General features: G+C 40.4%; 1 long non-coding RNA gene across 1 annotated transcript in view; it reads left to right on the top strand.

The window, feature by feature from the left end:
- LOC147753917 (uncharacterized) overlaps window positions 1-21,202 on the top strand; it is a 96,060-nt gene that overhangs the window by 53,922 nt on the left and 20,936 nt on the right. The window contains exon 2 of the long non-coding RNA XR_015313130.1: window positions 9,408-9,533. This is a non-coding gene — a long non-coding RNA (uncharacterized LOC147753917). The remainder of the gene's footprint in view (window positions 1-9,407; window positions 9,534-21,202) is intronic.

Raw genomic sequence — 21,202 nt, 5'->3', positions numbered from 1 at the left:
TATATATATCCTAACAACGCTGAATAGTGAAGATTATATTTTAAGAAATGGAAAAAGATTTTCATAGAACTAGCCAGCTTCTTGTTGCTCTCTTCTCGTCATGCTGGGTGTTTTTGTGTTGATTTTAACGTGCATAATTATGCCGTATCACCTACAGGCGTGGTACTACCTAAACCCTGCGTGCATGACGTAAGTATGATTAATGCCTAACTAGCTTAACTTAGATTCACTTTTTACAGGAAATGATATTATAAATCATCGTTTATAATATCACTCGCTTGAGAGGTGTAGCGGACGTATCAAGCTAGAATTAAATCTGAGCTGTGTAATGAGTGATGAGTCAATTGCAGGCACATTGAAATCAATACAAGTTAACGTTAAAGTTTGGTGTACCATGCGTTTTTATTAAAACACCAACTGGCGATCTGCCATAACGAGACAAGCGTGCTCGAAACGAACCGACGATGAAGGGCTTAGAATACTTAAAACCAAGTCGGCCAACTGCGCCCTTATCCGGTAATGGGTGTGCCAAATGCCCACTGTTATGCCTCCTAAAATATCGTCCTGCTTGCTGTTTAATGTTCTCGGCACCGACACAATCTGGTTGTGGTGGTATCCTGATTAAACGCCATGTTAACGAGTCATTATCAGCTCTTCAATAGTACTTCGGGCCGGAAAGGCGGAACGGGACACACCGGTATTTGGGAGACGCCAATTGAAACGAGATAAAGCTCTGTTTGAGGTATAGAGATATTGTACAGATCCCCAAGGACTTAAAAGTGTCTCGCTTTGCAATCGAAGTCGAACACCTGCGCTGCTGCAGGACACTACTGATACGACGTGACTAACTTTGCCCGCTAATGCATACACGTATGTAAGTAAACGGCGATCAGCGCAGTAATAGGAAACGTGATCTTTTTAGCTTTCTACATGGCGAAACGACACTAAATTTTATTGATTCACTCTCATTCTCAATCTCTCAACTTAGCTGTACCTCATTTCAGCTTAACCATATTATAACTTGAATTACTTCGAACGGTACATGACATGCGCAAAGCTTTAGCCGAAGACAGGGCGCAGATACGCCTATTTCAACAAGCTACCTTAGGCTCCAGCGACGTTAACGCTGTAAGATGGAGCTGTTACCCACTGGAGTTCCAAGGAAGCTGGCGATGCGTTATATACGATTACGTAAATCTTGATAATGGTAATAATGACGGCTAGCAAAGAAAACAAATAGGTACCCTGGTTGCATAGCGTCGAAAATAAGTGTTATTTATGCTTAAACAATCTTATCGTATAGGTATAGTTTGACATAGCAAATATCGCCAAAGGTTTACATTTATTCTGCTTTGATATGGACAAAAAAAAAATATAGTGATTTTATCGACGAATAATATTGGAATGAATAGTTGTCTTTTTTTGTTTTTTTTTTTTTAGAAGCTGGAAAAGTGCCCAGTACAGACGAAGTACGGTCTACTTCAATGGCCATTAAATCGGTGAACGCCCTCGTCGAATTTACCACTACTTCGGCTATTTTTATTAATTACCACTACTAGTGATTCTGGCTTTATAGTCCGTGATTATTTTAAGAGACGAGGCGTTTGGTCGACACAGACTATTTTATAGCATAGTCTGTTGGAAGATTAGTTTCATAAAGATAGTACTTCACGGAGCGATGTGCCGACTACAGTCTTGTACTTGTCAGCACTATGGTCGTCATAATGACATGCTAAGTAAGACAGTTATCAAACGAACTTGACAGGCCCCCTGATTGTTACTGAGAACGTTAATAGCCCTATTGAAATGAAATGCCGAACCACAGTTCTGCCCTGTAATAGGTCGGAAATCAATGTATCGAGCTTTTTTTTCCCTTTTAATATCCCTGCAGTTTTATAGGCCGCTTGTACTAACTTCAAGCAAAAAAATCTACTGCAGGTAAAGATTGTCTCAAGGGGTTACATAGAAAAAGGAATGTGACGTAATACGTACCGAATTGACCTAACAATGTAAGATAGGACACAGTCTGCAGTGGCACTGTTTGGCAGACCAGATCAAACAATGCGTTATATTTATATATGTGGATGCATCACTTCTTCAATATGAAAAACGAAACTTACATAACAAAACTTAGTGAAACGCCTATCGCCTAAGATAACCGCACATCTTTCTAAACGCTATCAGTTATTTGTTCCAGGTCGATTAGAATGTTCTGCAGATCGTAAAAAGATGATATGGCAGCTTTTTTTATTTTTTCGGACAGCAGGCATTAGAGTAAGGGGACTATCCAGGCCGACTGCCGGATAACACATACAATCTACCGTTTTGTTTTGTAAGTTTAAACGCAAAGTTCGCCAATTTAGAAATTTTCACGGATTTGACTGGTTTTGAAATTGAGGCGCATTACTGTCACTATGGTGCAATGCACTGGGCATTACCATTTCATACACATAACAAGATTTTGCGACGCCTAAATTTTGCTTGTCATCAAGCTAAAAATAGCTCTATTTGTTCCCACCTTTGTCAAAACTCACCATCTCATCATTCAAAACTGCTTCCTATATTGCAGCAATCTAAAATAAATATACCGCAGCTATCGACTGCAAACGGGGTATACGTATCTGTAGATTCAAATCAGGACGCCGCCGTTCAAGTCAGTCATGGTCAACGGCCAAGTTCAGCTCCGACTTGGTAGCAGCAATGCAGTCTCATGATGTCCTACACTTTTAAATAGACTGCCTGATGCAGGAACGCCAACTCTGCAACGGCCATTGACCGCAATAATTAACGCGGCCCCTTACTGAGAACGCTGCGATCCAGTAGTAGGTCTTAAGAACCGAAGACGGGAAGGCGGTAAAGCAGGTTCTCGGATGATGTTTTACCCATTGGGGCCGTCGATACGGCGGTGACGCTGAAATTCGAAATCTGTGTATCTATGGGTTCGTAATTTGAAAAACAATTCTGAGGGCAGGGGATTTGCCAGCAACAAAATTCATTCTACCAACGCGTTAGGCAACCGGCCTGCTTTTTCGTGTATTCTACCTATGTCCTTAGTTTTGTCTATTTTCAAGATGCTGTACCGCAGAGGCTGTTTCGATATCAGGCTTGTTTGGCGACACCAAAGTACACATATAGACGGGCCCCCATACATTAGGCAGCTCGACTGACGGCCCAGTTTTTCTGCGATACATAAAACGTACGTGATCTCGCGATTACACAAAAAAGTTTGATTGTATTCTACGTGTTCATTGGGATTTCAAGCTGACCCAACTTTTCATGTTGGATCATATATGGGTTAATCTTTGGAGTTACCTTCGAAAGCGAATAATTGCTACACTTAAGAGATTGCTCAAGACCATCCAGGGTGTTTTTAGCAAATATGAAGTTTATTCGATTAATCTGTAGGACTCGAGGCTAGAAACGACTTGCCATGTTTCTCAATCATTGTTACTTGCTTTCCTTTTTTTCATTTATAATCTGTCGTCACCTGCTGAAATGAGGTAGCGGCGGCCAGCATCATTCTTATTGTTCACGGTTGTTATTACACCGTATTCAGAGAGAAGCGTATTGTTCAATCAAATCATTGACCCCATACGGTCGCATAACTAACATATCTATTACACTAGCTAATGTATATAAAGAAGCGTCCTACCTCTACTGTGTCTACGCTTTTACATCGATACTCTGATGTTTCTATGCACAGAGTTAACTTATCGGATCATCTCGGCCTATCGCATCGTTTAGAAATGCAAATTAAGTTCGTTACTACTTCCTTCGCTCGTACACCAATCCACACTTTCCTAATGGTAAATATCTCAAAACAAGTGGAGGTTCGAGCTAGGCTTCGGTAGCTAGGGTTCGGTAGACGAGCTACTAAAAACTTTGTTTCTGAAACGTCACATCGATTGCATCCATCCGGTGCAACAAGTTTAAGCTCCTTAACTCCGAATGGCTGACGTTTTTTCCCGTTAGTCGACTGCCGTCTGCTCATTCGATCTAAGCTTTTACTGTGCCTGACTGTAACTCCCATTGGGCTACTCTGATAGCGCAGCGTCTTTCCATCACTTCGGCGGTGCGCCAAACACTAGACGCCTATCTCACTCTACCAGAAGGCGCTCGTCGAGCAATTCCCAAAACAGCTTGTATCCCACGACTATAGCAACAAGTGGCAAAAAAATCTCGCGGAAAATCGCTATAATTATTAGTAAATGTGGTTGTTTGTTCAAACTGATTGGGGCCGAGGCTTCGGCACAGAACAGCTGCAGTGGCGTCAACAATCAAACGTTTCCGCGCCAATATCAGCAATAATAATGACGCTCTTTACATCGTTAAAGATTCGTGACTCACTCCCGAACTACTGTAAACCTTCATTTGCTTTCCCCATGAGCGGTTGTTCCGCTTCGTCTATACGAACCTCTTTGTTTCTATCGCTGACTGCGGATTTTTGGGGCTGCTATGGCGGTCGTTTAAGTGTCAGCAGTAAAAGTTCGAGTGCGCGACACATAACCAACACGCAGGCTATTTGCACGCGTGTAACCAACCGTGTTACCCTCTAACGCCGTTTTGCAGTTGATGCTCCATAAAAGCCGCGTGCTATAATGCTGTCACAACGTCGCATCGTCGGGGCGGGCATTACTGCTCGTCACTTGACCCAGAAAAAGGGTAGCCGCAGACTGGCTGATTATACCAGACTCCTTCCCAGCATCAACAGTTCGTTGGCTGTTAAGGCTTTTGCCCGCACCTGTGGCTGCTTGGTCCCAAGGGAAATAGTACTAGCTTAGCCCGCAGGTTCACCTTTACGTCATCGTTGATGCGGTTGACGGCGAGACGCTGCGGCACTGTGCGCCCACTCGTCGCTGCTCGTCGTATTCTGTCATATGCACACTCACATCTGTATACTGGCTGACGACGCGGGCAAACCGCGATGTTGTTGTCATATCTTCTCTAAGTTCCCAGATAGGTAGGACACCTAGATACTGGGCGAAATCAAATTAGTTACGGCGACCCCCAACTTCCTTCCCGTTGATACTGGTCATACTTGTTTCTTTATCACAGCGCTTTAGAAAGAAAAACCTAAACCTAGCCCTTTAGCTGGCTGACGTAAGGTACAGACACACGTGTGTGCGGTGAGATACCATACATGATGCATTTCTGCCTAAGCCTTTACGAATGAATAGATAGATTTCGCAACAAAACAGATTATACCACCCTCTCTCGTCTTGAGTACTGACTGTAGTAGTACGTATAGGGTGGAACGGATTCGGTAGCAGGTCGTAATAGATAAATAAATTCAAACGTGTTTATGGAGAAACTCGTCTAGCACAAGTGCTCTCTATTGAATTGCAGTGTAATAATATACGTATAGATAAAACCCAATAGCATAGCTTAATTGGATGATTTCAGGACACGGCAGAAATATGGTAAAGCATAACATTTGTTGCGTTCCCGTTGCTAACCCTTAATATTTACTTCTGAGCGCATTGGAAACTGTATGCACGCTAGTGTCAAACCTCCGAAAACGTGCCCACATGCCAAATTGCCTGTAGAGTAATCATTGCCTTACCTGTGGCACACAACTTGATTCAATTAGCGAAAGCTGCCCACGCTTTACATTTTGAATTATTGCTCTGACCTCGCCTCGCTACTTGACCACTCGTATTGGATAGCCCAATACAGACCGCATGGACAGGAATAGCCGTGTTTTGTTGAAGGACGAAGATGCTTCATGTAGGACCATTAGAGCTAGGTTGACACGTTTGTGGTATCACCTGATCAACTGCAATCAGAACTGTTTAGTTATGGCAAATTTGCTGACAAAGATTCCATCACGTTGCTAGTTGCTGGCAAAGCTAACCAGCACTGCCACTATTACGAAGAGAGAGCGTCTCAGAAGTAGCATTTAGATGGACAAGCATCACTATCTAAGCATCGACTATCAACTCTCAATTTTTCAAAAAATCCTTCCTGCTTCCTACTACCAAATAGTTCCTACTTTTAATCCTATCTAGCGAATTCTTTACCACTAATTGTTATACAATGCATGGGGCACGCTATCGAATTGTCGGCTTTGTCAGCGTCATTCCGGAATATACAACCCATGTAGAACAATGGCCATCTATCTCTTTTTGTCTTCAGTAATTCCAGAACATAGGAGAGTGACATCCAGGTGAAGATACAGCTCCTGCAAAGTTGAACCTTAAAAATAAAATGGCCGGGATTCGTTGGGTGGTCGTATTCGCTTACGTGCATTTTCGCTGTGCGACCCGTCGTCTTCGCCGTCTCGCACAGCCTAAGGCACAGCAGGAAATTTATCGATGACGGCTTTCCGGGTCAAGCGGGTGGTAGGAACAGCGAACTGCCCAAATGACCATAGACAGCTTAAGCACACAACTGCAAATGTTGCCGCATTCGTTATTTGACGAGGAACAACGAAGCGTCCAGAAAAAATGTTTCCAGCCGAGCAAGCTTCCCTTCGTCTACCGTTCAACATAGCCATTTTTTAGTGGTTTGTTAAGATGGGAAGAATCAACGCAGTGGAGTAAAGCAAGATGTAGCGTTGAGTGACTTCGAAGCCGTCGTATACTAACAGTAGATACCAATGTTATAAACGTCGAAATGGATACTGACGATGAAGGCAACCGTTATTTCAAGTGTAATTTCAAGAGAAACGTCTTGTTAGCGACAAAGGGCCAGACAAAATGTTAGATGCATCTGAAATAATTATAAAAATTTAAATAAAATAACAAATATTTTACAAACAACATATTTTAAAACAATGTAACAAATTAATAATAATATCTATAGTAATTCAAAACGTTCTCTTAGACACGCTGGCATGCTTCGAGCTCATGTTCACCGAAAAGTCACCAGATACGATACAAGAACTACATTTCGATGCAGAGTTACCTGGTCGTAATAAGCCTAGACATAATTTGGGATAATTATATAGGATCACGATGCCCATCGTAGTGTAGGGTAATTGCTTTTCACGTAAACGTTCATTGAACTGATGAAATAACAAAGGCCAAAATAAACAAGACCAAATCTATAAGCCACTGTGAATTTGGCTATTTATCAATACAGCCTATGTGGAACAACGAGAGCATCGCATCGTTAGTATTTGATGTTCTTCATTTCATTTAGTACACATTAAATTGTATCGACCGCTTTATACACTAAATAGCAAATATATTGCAGTATTTTTAATTTAATATTATGCGACCGAAAAGCAGGACAATGCTGGCAGATGTGGCCGCACCTAGATACCCTGTGAAGATATTATGCTCTTTACGCGTATTAATCGTACAATATTGCCATATAAAATAGTCCATATAGCCTTGATTCAAGCTCCACAATCGATATCGACTACCTCAAATGTAAGTTGAAATAAACGATGCATAGCTCCGCGTATCATGCTACTTACGTCGTACTATTGTTATCTATGTAAATAAGCTGTGTGAATCACTTCTAGTATCCAGTTCTCTAATTTTTTTCAATTTCGGAGTGCCGAACTTTACATAGCAGATATGTTAGCGAAGGCAAGCTTTTTTGGTATTTGCCTTCTTACAAAAACGTTTGTTTCGACCAATAAAAATCTTTTTTGAGATTTTTTTTTATTTCACCATAACAAATCATCATTGTATAAACTGTACAAACTTTTAATGTCAGTTAAATCATTTAAGAGAAATTTCATTGCAATTGGCATCCGTTCGCTATTCGGCGTATGGTGACGACAACGGGGTTTAGTAGGCCTGACTCTATCGGGAATTTTTTTTTAGCATGAACCCGTTTTTTTCCCACTCTGCTATTTTCTCACTAAGCCGAAGCCTGACATAAAGATACTGTTGGCCTTTTCAATGGGGCTTTTTGCATTGGCGTTCACCAACCTGCCTTTGGTAAGATGAGTGTAGGCTAATAGGCTAGAGAATAATGTAAGTCTATAGATGCAAAAGGTAGGCCTCTTGTTTGGAAGGGAAACAGGTATCTAATTGATACCGGTTTGGTTAAGCTAAACTGTAGGCTTGTTTTCGCAATAGGCGTATTTACTCCTTTAAAAATACAGAATATGTTTTTATTTTAAATGTATTATATTTGTAGTACATGCAAAAAAAGCTAGACATATACATTTATATCGACTAAGAGATCGCATATTTTGTTCTTTTTAGGGCTTTGTAAAAAAGTGGATTACATTTTAAGAAAAAATAATCTTTTTTTACCATCAAGGCTAAATATTCGTCTACCGACATCGAAACCTGTATGTGCACTCATTTATAAGTAGACAGACAATCAGATTAGGAAACACTCCCGCAAAGCTTGAGACTGCAAAAAGAATAATTTCGACCTGTCTTATCCCATCCCATGATTTCCCTTATGCACTCGGAATTAGAAATAAAATGAAGTACTACTAGCTTCATTAATGTTTTCAATATCAATCACAGTATCAATATGTTACGGATCTAAGAGGTTTTTTATTGCGTATTATAATTTAGGTCCTATTCATCCTACATTCAATTTCTACTGCGTTATATATAGTATTTTTGGGCCTATCAGAGAGAATGGAGCAGCAATAGACGAATTTACTCACTAGAACGGCAAAAACGTTCTTCGGGGTGACTTCATACGCCACAATACAGCATTGGGCTTGCTTTCCCTATGAACGAGCACAATCTTTAAGGTATGGTAAAACGAAGGATAGTTGGCGAGCGCCGCCATTTCGCATAAGTGACGATTCTTCATTGAGCTTTCCCTTATTTTTAATTAACAGAAACGATATTCGCTATTTCTTCTGGCCATTCCGAAAGAATGTTGGCTAAGCTGCACAAAAAGCTGGCTATCAGGTCACGTTGATTCTGTTCGGTAATACTTTCCCTGGATTATTTCCAATTTGGATGTAGGCCAAACCCATTAGCAAGCCAGATCCTGTCGTCGATTGCTTGTCCTATTGCCTGTTCTACTGATCGTTTACCTAATCTCTGTTAGTTTCAAAAGCTAAGTGACCTATTCGGTCTTATGACTACATTTGCATTTTGATTTCTCTGGTACTATTTTAATATTGTTTGTACAATAAGGTCATTACTACGAATTTAAATATTCATGGATCGTCACCCTTGAATTAGTGAGTGTTAGACTGTGAGATTAGAAAAATTAATCAAAAACAGATATATATATATCAGCTGAGCTAACAATAATGTACAGTGGTTTCTCAATTCTAACTAGCGAGCTTAAAAAATGAAGCGGAGAACCGTGCACCGGAAAGGACTCTCTACCAATAGGATCCATCCCTAATCACGTAGAAATTTGCAGACGATTTCAATGGTTTTCGATGGGTTGGAGCTAATGCTACTCATAAGCCACTGCCCAAAGCCACCTAAGGTTCATTTCAGGCCCTTTTTTTTTTGTTCTGACAGCAAACTGCCATGAGTCCATACCGATGACGGGAATCTACGAGCGATAATGTTGACTGAATGACTTGGTGTTGTCTCAGTGGAAATATGCCCACCCAAAGCACGGTACACATCAGCCGAAATTTAATGGTAAGCACCGTACTCCCTGCCAGACTGAACGAGGCTGCCACAAAGTCACAGCTTATTAACTGTAACAATCATACTGTAAATTAGCTTGAAATGTAACTGCTTAATAAGGAACGCATGAAATAAAGTAACTCATAACAAATACAGAAAGCAGCAACTTACATGAAGCTAAACTTGAAGATTATATTTGCGTCTAGGACGTATCCAAATACTTGTACGTACCGAGTAAACGCTTACCAATTTACGGACGTACTCCCAGTATTGGCATTGTGATGACGCCAACGCCTGCTGCGTTTCTACTGCTGTTTTAAAAGTACGTATAGATAGAAAGAAAGAAAGAAAAAAAATAGAAAAGTAAACATCTTGCGGTTTATCCTTGACCAAGTAATTCATTTACAAACTAATTAGTTTGTTAATGGTAAGCACCGTACTCCCTTTTCTGTATAGCTGCAGTTAGCAAAGAAAACAATTGAACCTACTGTTATGTAGCAAAAAGACGAGTGTTTATTTATGTCGGAGCTATTTTTTTGAGATTCAATCACCAAACAGACACAAGAAAGCTCACCTGAACTCGCTACTATTAACGACAATAGGCTTTTACTAAATGCGCGGACATACAATGGAAGGATATATGTTTAACCGCGACAGCTTATCAATCGGAAACACACTTACAAGATTGAAAATAATTTTCGTATGATTTCCACTGATTTAATGCACCGGTGGATAAAGTAAAAAAAAAAAAATTATTAAAAATTAAAAAAAAACGGTAAACAAATAAAGATTAGGGACGTGGCCAATTTTGGCGCACGTGAAAGATTACACTGCTTGGATTCTGCTATCAGAGGATGCAGACTCATCGGAATGAATTATATGGGTTTTTTACGTATTACCTTTGAAAATTGGTTGGTATGTGACTGTGTTCACGGAACCATGACAAATAAATCATGTCTTGGCACTCCTGCAAAGGCAAGCACCCCTGGTGACTTCGCTAAAAACTTCCGGCCACGTAACTAGGGATCATCTGGAGCGATGCCAGGAACGACTAGAGTCGGAGCCGTTACAACAGGTGTAATTTTCACATATGATAACTTAATTGTACTTCGGTTGTAAGGTTTATGAGCTCACGAAGTGACCATGCACTCACTCTCAAGAGCAGACAAAGCTTCTGACTGTAGTCTTGTGTTTATTGAAAGCAATTCTTAATAACTCAAATTTATACTGAGAGACTCGGATGATTCTCCATTGTTGTACTGAGCTGCTGAGCTGAGCAGATTACGCTTAATATCACATATAAATTCTAGCGTCCACACACGGTCCCGTTGCATTGGCAGCTGGCGTTATTTTGCTAAGTTGATCCAAAATATTCATTGTTATTTTCAATTAGTTTTTATTAAAAACTCTCACCAGATTGTAACGTTGAAATAGTTACAACGAATCTGAAATATATTCATATCGGATAATTAATCGCTCGAACACAGACGCCTTACAAACTAGGCTCTATTACGATAGTATATTTTAGGTAAGGCCCTATTTATAAAAACAACCGTACAATGTGAGTTTATATAGAAATTGTTACGATTCTATAGAGTTTGATTTAATAACCCTGGTACAATAAAATAACAAGTTTCGTTTGTTCATCTCTGTTCATAGTAGTGTCAAAAGTCTCCTATATACAGATCGATAACACAGAATGAATATATAGAACCATTTGAAGCAGGTTGCGTTATATGGGTCATATATTTGATGTGAGATTTGCCAAACATCCTAAAGACGGTACAGGGGAATAACGACCAACATGAAATTTATCACAATTTCCTCACATCTAAAGCACTTGTATGTATCGTCGAGCTCGTGGAAACCCGATTTCCTGCTGAGGCTATGGTGGAATTCATGCACAGCAAAGCGAATGAGGACATATTTGTTTAGCCAGCTTACGCCTTTCTACGTGTTGTCCCTCGTCGAAAGCGAAGTATAAAAATCTCCATGGACCTCCTCGTTTCTAGGTACAGTTTCTAAGGTCGATATTGGAGGCTTCTTTCGCTGGAAGTCCAAAGTGAGGACTAGGTCCTCAGATAGTAATGGCGATTTCGAGTCCAATGCTTTTTTGAAGGTTTTAAGGCAATATAATTATTTAGGGTTTTTGGAAATCACTACAAGATTGTCCTAAATGATGTGTATCCCATACGTTGTATTGGAGATACTTTAAGGTCGAACACGCCAAGAGCGATTGCGACAGACAGGCGATGAGATGATTGGAGCGTCCATGCGGCCAACAACGGTGTCCTGTAGATTTTAGTGACTTGTACAGTGGAAGTGCTACCATTTGCGGAGAAGAATAACCCCAAGTACGGATTTTGGTTCACATAGGCAGGAAGCAACTTGACGAGATACAAGATCTCAGTGGCCGTTGTCCTGCCTCCCGTTCTACGCTTCATTGTTCTATTTTGGTCAGCGTTACGGTCACCCCCAAATCTGCGGTTCCTGCGTCGAATCGGGCCAGAGGTTGATGCGCTTGAAACCCGCTCGACTCGTATATCACTAAATCGTGTGTACACAAGAAGACTTTCTTGGTTTTTATTTGATTAGAGAAGCCTTTCAGCATGATGAAATAAAAACATAGGCTTATGTAGGTCTCCTGAGCCAGGTAAAATAGTGTGACATACGCAACGCTCACGTAGCAATTACAGCGCACTTCCAAACAAACGACTTTTTTTCTATAGACCTACTCAATTAATAGAGAACGCAAGAGGATGGACTCCGAGGGCATATGAACTTTATCGATAGTAATATGCTCGGCACCAAGTTAACTAAACAAGTTTTGAACGATTCAGATACGTTGTAAGAGATCCACGTGCATGAACTCAAAGTGAAAGAGGAGTGGTTGCTTATTGTGCCATCATTGAAAATAAAAAGAAGAAAACTACATTTCATTTTGATGAAATTGTTCCCCTCGGTCCTTTATATGTGATCAGATTGCCTTGCATTGAAAAATCAACTGGGTGTCATTCGAAAATAATGAGTTTAGAATCAAAAATATAGCTTAGCATCTGTGAACCAGCTTTTGTTCCTCGAAAACAATAGCGTTGGTGGTATCCATTAATGAGCATTGATAATAGTGAAACAGCAACACATTACTAGTGTGATCAAATTGCGAGGTTGAAGACCACGAAGAGGATGACTACACTTCAGGGTTTCAAACGAAACGACGAGCTGCTGCAGTCGTGGAAACTTCTCGCCAATGGTTCCAGGTTGGCGTTTACCAGTAATCGTATTTGTCCGAATCGATTCCAGACTCATTTCGTTGAAAACCCATGTCTTTATCTTCATTTCCATCTCTGGTGTTTTCATTACAAATCGATGACACTCATTTTAAGAAATCTTTTATAGGGACCCCAGTGAGTAGGCGTAGCAACTTGTCCGCTCGTTGAAGGCCCCGAGGTGTAGTTACCTACTCTCAACCTCTCAATCTCCATTTCTAAAATGAGTGCACTGATAGAGATCTGTTTTATTGGTAAAGGTCTCTTTCCAGTCTTTTCACCAGTCTTCTGTAGATATCGCAAACGATGTTTCCTTCAAAGTAAATTTCCTATAATAATGCCTTTTGACTCAGTTAGCGATGGTGGATGGTCAAAAGCCTAAGGTAAATATGCACCATATATCCTCTGTTAGCGGCAAGTAATTAAAACTAATTTAAAATGCTCAATTTGCTAAATCGTTTGAGGTATCGCTAATGGTACGAAATCTAACAGGCACAGCAGACTCTTATTAGTGGAAAGTCTACGTTTTATCAGCATGATAGGGAAAAACTTCCATTATATTAAAAAAAAAGCTGGTAATTGTTTTGCGAGTCGGTACGAGAGGACTGCCTCAACGTAATTTCAGAAAGTAGTATTTTCAACTAATGTTAACACGGGCGCCTGTACATGCGAAATCAGCGAGGACGGTCATGCTCAGCTATCGTACGACTATGGACGTACGTTATATTGGACAATTCGTCTATATTATAGATACTCACTGATTCCGGCTTCTTTCAGGTAAATATCCGTTTGAGCACTGTGTTGATTGTCCTATAACCCTATTTTTATGCAGAACATTCAGGCGACGACCTTTAATTAATGTAATTGTTTATGAGTAGCTTCTTGATTATCTCTTGGTCGACAGGTATCGTTTTATGTAACTGACTGTGGAACAACATTCATTGCAGGTTTTGTATAGAATTTTCGCCTGTGTTGGTGTTCGCCAATATCTGGTTGATGGGGTGCGCCATTAAATTGTTCCTAACGCGATACTGCGCTTCATGTCAACGGCATTTGGGGCTAGACTGATCGTGACTGTCAAATCCATTTTCAAGCTTGAAGTTACTCGACGAAAGCTTAGACTTCAATCGTTAATTGTTTCCGCTCCAGCAGGTTTTTTTGTGTTGTAAGTATTGAGCCTCAATCAAGGAAGATCGATCGTCGATGCGAGATTCCAAGCAATCTAATACTACGGTTAATTGGGCTTATTTGCAGGATGTTTGATGATAATCCTGCTCAAGCTGAACTTACTTTTCTACGGCATATTGATATACATCCGGTATACGCGTGCTGCCTCTTATGTTTACGAGTGCGTCCAGTCGATTTGTAGTGAGCTGAATTAAAATGGCAATACAAGTTAACCGAAAAGTGAGCTAATTAACTAATTCGGTCGCGTTTAGCATTACGGCTGTACGTGTTTATGTATGCGAGATGACCGGGGTACGTACTGTTCTGAATTTAGTGACGTTTCTTCGCGAGCACCGACACGTGATCTATGTATACGGCTCTGATCTGTATCTGCATCAGTTAGCTGGTAGGTGCTCGCTGAAGCAAAAGGTCATTAAAAATATACCCGTCTGCCCAGAGCAGAGCCCGATGCTCGTGCAGGGTGTCAGTAAAAACGTCTGCCGTCAGCGAGCAAAGCTAAAAAACATAGAAGTTTGTGCTGTACGCTCTCCTTTTGGTTGAACGTTGTGAAATGCGTATAATTTTAAATTGTCAAATGTACGTTAGATAACAACGAGTGGGCTAAACTTAGAGAACTGAACGCTGTTAACATGTTCAGCCTTAAAGCGCTTCTGAAAATCCGAAGCTATACAAGTGACTAGCAAAAAGCTAATGAACAGGTACCTAATATAACTTTAAAAAAATAGTAGACCCCTAGCAAAGCAGTTTCGTCTATTGATCTGTTGATCATTAGCGCGTACAGAGCACCGGTCTTGATTGCATTCTATACGTTCGATTCTTTCGTCTAAAATTGCTACTGTTTCATACTTTTAGATAATGCTACGGTGGGACGTTTTCTGTTGTTGTTTCACTCACTCGAATATCGCCACTCAAACTTTCTTCAGACAAATTAAGGGTAGATTACATAAACCTAGAAAACTCGCAAATTAATTTCATCTAAAAGTTTCAGCGGCAGAGACAGCCTGCTGTATGGATCGTGTGCTCGGTGAAAATTCCGCCTCTAGAAGTATCGTGTACATTGGTTGAAAAAATTCTGGGTCGGGCATTTTAACTCTCTCGTGGAAGACTTTCTCCGAAGTTGAGCGAGGTGTGGCAGACGCGACCTATCCCAAAATGAACGGATATTAACACGCAGGTTTGATGTATAGGAGAACGATGTGCTGCTTCACGTCAGTCGTGTCGCTAACGTAAAAACACGAAAACATGAAAGATGTAGGGGCCTTTACTTTACAGTTAAAGCGATGAGCTTTTTGCATCGAATTGCGATGAAAAACAACCACACGACTGGGTATATTCCACTGAATCGGCGAGTGTAAATATTTAGCTGTAGAAACATTGTGCTTGTTCGGTGGTTTGGTGTCGGCATCACAGACCCCAATTTCATGAATTTTCGCTGGAAATAGCTACTAGCTACTGGACGACATTACTAACGCATTCCACATTATGCAACAAATATTAACATAAGTAAATTGCTCCCAACGCACATTAACGGTCCTCAGGAATTGAGGTAGCAAAAATATAAATACGGAAGCTCCATAATCCACTGCACTCGTCACACATTACTCCTATTGATTACCATTTTTTTTTCCAAAATCTTTCGATAGAAGAAAAATTTACATTTTTAATCCACGGCAACACGCCGAATTAGCCTTTTGGGACCCACAACAGCAAAATAACTAACCAATAATTTTTATACTAATAAGAATTAAGCCAAGGAAAGTAAGAACTTCAGCAAGCTTACGTAAGTCCTACCTAAGTCTAAATAAAATAAGTACTTCCAAAAATAAGTCGTTAACTTATACGTTAGTTTAGTAATCTATTATATACTAAAGTATATAATAAATTAGAGATATACGTCCCTCTATATTAGCATTACAAAATTGAAAACAGTTTGGTTCAAAGGAATAATGCCGCTGGAGAGTCAGGTCTCTTCGAACGAGAATTTAAGTTTTAGATTTGTTTAAATTCGGTAAGTTTAGAAATTTGTCCGAAGCACTGCGAGAAAATGATGTTTCATGAATTGGGCTGTAGGCCGAAAGACCTTTCTTCCTGGACCATCGAAGACGAGTTTTTCATTCGCACCGACAAATACGTTAAGTTCGTAAATCGAAGAAAATTTATCACTTCAAACCGTAGCCATGGATTTTATTCGTACACTGGTGTGTATTTACGGTAGAAGTTCTTCCGTCGCCGGTTGCTTGTTTTAGATCCCGTAAATTTTGGGTGTTCAGGGTAAACTTTATTGAAATGCACTGCTGCGTTACCCTAATCAACTTGTCCGGTTCACGTCCAGAATTTCCACTGAAGCTTACTAATGTAATAGGTTTAAACTGATAACCGCTTCAGTAACGGCAATAAGGACAGGGGCTATGACCCCCTGGAGTCGTCCCATCTCCATATACTGGCCTATTGACATTAACGTTGTGCGCGTCAAAACGCGAAGAGGGTTTAGGCATTAGCAGGCTATAAATACAGCCAGCCAGTGAGCCGAGGAGTATAATGCCTCCGATAGCTTGGGCCGCATATGCAGCGTATTGAAAAACGCCTCCTTTCCCGTCCGTCGCGTCGAGGGTTTGAATTTCGTTTGCAATTACGTGTGGATTGACGGCCCCACCTCGTACAGCGACGTAGTTTGGATCGTAATAACCGACCAAGTGTCTTCCTGGGTCCTGAGATCGATAAGCTACTGCAGTACAGGAACAGCTGCACGGGTAATTCGTCATGTTTTTGGTTTTGAGGAAATTTCCTACAAACGGTACACTAGTACACCTTATACTACCCACCAATGATACGGTACTAGCTCGAGGCCGGTCGCTTTTCTCCAACCTGATCAACGAAAATCACTACTTTGGTCCTTATCCTGATTAACCTCGTCGTTTTACGTCAACGATTTACCGGATATCTTCCAATTTCTTTCCAATGAATTTGAATTGTAAGTTGCATTTGCTTACATGCGAATATACCTACAATCATCATTTCGCCATAAATGCAACATTTTTCATGTTGATGGTCAACCTCAGACGAGCAACTCTCAGCCGCAGCTCAAGCTCAAGTGGTTAAATAGCTATTACATTTATCCATATATATATATATATATATATATATATATATATATATATTTTTTTTTTGTTTTTCTTTTATATACACATGAGCAACTGCTGCCACGAATTCGACTCTGGATTTATCTATATTAAACGCGAAGAAAGAAAACTCTCTAAAGAAAGATTTCTCTAATCGATTGTTAGTACGATTATTTTTAGCGTGCCGACAATCGTCAGGGAAAATAGTGTCTTTACATTGAAATCCTTATATACGTTAAAATAAACTGTTACAGCTGAAACGTGAAAGCGCTGTTAGAAGTGAACTTCTCTCGTATCGGACCCAGTTTGTCTTGTTGTCAACTACAATTGTTTGGGAAAGACCTGTATCTGATTCTGAATGGTTCTGCTAGTGTAGCTGTTAGCTTTTCATGTCTTGCTGATAATGCTGCGGGTAACGGCCGCCGTCTTAGTTCAGTCCAGTTAACTTCATGGCTAACTCCGAGACCCTGCAATGACAAGATGGTGATAGCAGCCAAATAGTCGTCATGAATTTTCCCTGTTCAGCCTATACACTAGTGATCACCACTCGCGATAAACTTTTCAGTTCCCGATAAGGCGATAGTCTGGCCGTTTATATCTAAACCTATTCAATGAAAACATCTACGCCTCGTCAAGACGGTAAAAACGTCGTCACAGCCCTCATGTCGTTCTATACCGAAAAATGTATTTCAATCCTTTAATTGTTCCAGCTTGTGAATTGTGGGTCGCAGCATTCTAAATAGTCTTACCATCGGACTTCGTCGGCCTGAATGTCACCAAATCGAATAACGACCCGTATCAGCTTCAGCCCGCTTGTCTATTGTTTTTCGTATTATTTTCAAACAATTCCTAAAGTTAATTCATAAAAGTCATACGAGACGAGAGCTTTCGAAGACGCTTACGGAGTTTGTCTCTTGGGGTTACATAACCCTTGCAGCTTACAAGGCACCAATGTAGTAGCGTATTTAAAAAGCGGTGGGAGTTCCTGTTCATCTTTTCACGTCTTTAGTATTCGTTATTGGAAATGGTTTTTTGTTGGTTTAGAAAGCATTCGTTCGATTGTGAATTTTATCTTAACGTCTGAACTTTAGAAATAGATTACCGAGTAAAGACGCCAATTTGTGACCTCCACTTTTGCTCGCTGTTGGGGCACTACAAAGGCAAGCGAGAAAACTTGTTCCGCTTGCAGTAAAGACTCGATGACTAGACAGAGTCATCTAATAAGAGTCTTTTTCCAAAAATAGTATAAGGCAGTCTTAAGGTAGCAGTGAGTGTATCCAGTTCGTTTCCTACCAGTAGTAGATTTATGAGCTGTAAGAATTCTCTGCATCAACCTAGTAGCCAAGCTACTGGTTTCTCGTCTGTTTCTCAGGGCTATCTAGGCGACAGCCGTTTGCGACTTTCCTAGATATCGTCGAGTTCTCTAGAACCTCTGACCCTCTTACCAAAAAGGATACACGATAAAAAAAAAGGATACACGAAGGTGAACGGGACTGTCGGGAGATTCTGTTATTTTGGTGAAACTGCCAGCCACATTGCAAACCACATTGCAAGCCGCCAAGGGGAGATCAGTCAGCATGCGACGCGGTAACGTTGCAAGCAATGCCTGGCTATACTTCGGCATCCGTTAACTCCAGTAAAGTCGAGCACTGGGCGAAACAAATACTATTTGCCTAAAGTTGGGACACCTGAAATATAATGTGACTGCTTTGTACTGCACATTGGTTTAACTCAAATAGCCATATTTTGAGTAGATTGTCCTACGCCAACCCTTTACGGTGTACGTTTTGTTGAGCGGAATAGGCCTATTGTAACAAAAATAGCATGCTCCTATATGTTAAGCATTAGGTTATGCCTAGGCTGAAACAGGTGCATCGAGGCCCCCACACTGACCCCAGAGATACCAAATCTGCGCTTCTGAACTGGAGTGGTAGGCATGAACATGTATTATAAAATATATGTATTTTTAATTATCTAAATTAAAAGAGTTACTGCCGAAAATTGCGCTTTCGACCTGTCCATCGAGCTCCAAGGACACTTAGGGCTCGAAAAATAGAAAAGAAGTCGAAGCCACGTGTTGGTCAGGAACACAAACAGTAATGTCATTCGTGTTTCTCGTCACGATTATGGTAGAATCGTTCGTGAATATCGTCAAAAAAAGAATGTATCTATAGTTCGTGTAGTTAGTAATCGATGAATTGGACCCGTCGTAGTGAACACAACAGAGGATGCATGAAAGCTATAGAGGTTTGTCAAGCATGGCTCGTATGGGTACCCGAATTTCATTTAGTGCATAATGAAAACTAGGCATAAATCAATTGACAAATTTAACTACAAAGACTTTTAGCGAAGATAACGCATCACTAATAAATAGATAGAGAATAAACATAAAGTAATAAATCGATTTAGGTCTGCAGAAAATTAAATGCAGATCAATTGATGGCCTGAGGCTGCGGTAATGCTTAAACACTTCATATATCTAAGATGGCGTTATACAACCCAGAAACAGAACACAGTAAATGGATACTAGAGCTCAAAAAATTACTGGCTCTCACATGTTGTTTCGAAGCTTTGAAATGTCGTCTAGTATAATGGTTGCATAGGGTAAGGATTGACTGTTCTTCGCCTCTTATCGCTCAAACTATAGATACGCATAACGACCATACTTTATGGGAAACGAACGCCAGCATGCGTTGCGTTATTGGAGACAGAATATGCTAGGCATAAGGTGAAGCATGAATACAGTTTTGGAACGTTGACACGTAACGTAAATGAAAGTGTCCGCGAAGTTCGGTATAAACAAAACCAATGAAAGAATAACCGTAAGGCCGAAACGTGCCTTAACGGAATTGAACCTGAACTTGCGAGTCATTTGACGATATTCCTATTTTACAAAGTTAGGAAACTTCTTGGAATCAGCAATGCTAAGTATATTAAGCTTAAGACGACAATTGCGATTATTATCGTATTTCCGTTTTGGGGGATCAATTCAGTTTTGCAGATTCTAGCTGGCTACATTTTAAAATGATTGATTTATAAAAACATTTGTAGGCATTATGCGGTTCTACATTGGTACGTTTGATTGTGTATTGTCGACAGTGAGTTGAAAGTTTATGTCACGGAGCACGGTGAGAATTTTTGACCTACCTGAGGCTACCTAATAGGAGAACATGGCATTTACCGCGAACGTCCTAAACACAATAACGTTAATTTTTATTTTCTCATACAATAATAGTGATCAGTCAGTGATGCGACACTGTTATTGGTATCGGCCCCATCAGCATGGGCAAACCCCTGACTCAAACAGATCCTTTAAATCGAAATCTTGACACAAAAAGGGCTTGCGCATTTATAGTTTAAATGTTTCTTATTTCGATCAATATAAGATTTTTTGAAACCGCTTGTTATCCGCAAAGATGCACTGAATACAAGAAAAAGAGTTACTCTAGGCGTGGCCACTTAGCGACACAATTAAATCATGATAAGTAGACATAGGCCATACTAAGAAGATGATGCCAGGCATGGGAAGTTTCATTTTGAAGCGGATCTTGCATCGGTCTGACACTATTTAACTGGCTTTTTAACTTTCATTTCTAACAATAGAGAAGTTCTGCGTACAAGATTATTAGAAATAGCCAACACAGAGAAAGGGGTTCACTTTTTTTTTGAAGCCCGTCGTTTCGGCTGCTAGGCATCAATGATGCGCATTTAACATATAGCAGAAATATCAGTTTGTATACGAATAGGAAATGTGACGCGTCAACCTTTAGAGTGACAAAACGAAAGAACCAAGCTGACAGTATAGTTTACCAATGACGATAGCCTTTATTTTGTCTTGTCTTTTGCTAATTTGGCCTTAATTGATCCCGTCTCAATTCTAAAATGTGTGCGACGAAATCTTCTCACACCAGCTCTATGCCGTCCGATGGAGCGTACCCTACAAGACGAAACTAATAAGGAATCAGAACGGAAAGGGTCTGGCTTTTAAAGACCGAAAAAAGGTCTGGGTAATAAGCTAGAATAGAGAAAAGGCGGAGCCCCAGATTTTATCATTACAGGCTTCTCAAAGAAGAGCTAGGACAAATAAAAACTTTGGAATTTGACATCA

This window comes from Varroa jacobsoni, unplaced genomic scaffold, assembly GCF_002532875.2.
Source record: "Varroa jacobsoni isolate VJ856 unplaced genomic scaffold, vjacob_1.0 scaffold_106, whole genome shotgun sequence".
NCBI lineage: Eukaryota > Metazoa > Arthropoda > Arachnida > Mesostigmata > Varroidae > Varroa > Varroa jacobsoni.
Note: the sequence above shows the minus strand (reverse complement) of the source record. Positions and strands in the feature narration are given on the sequence as shown.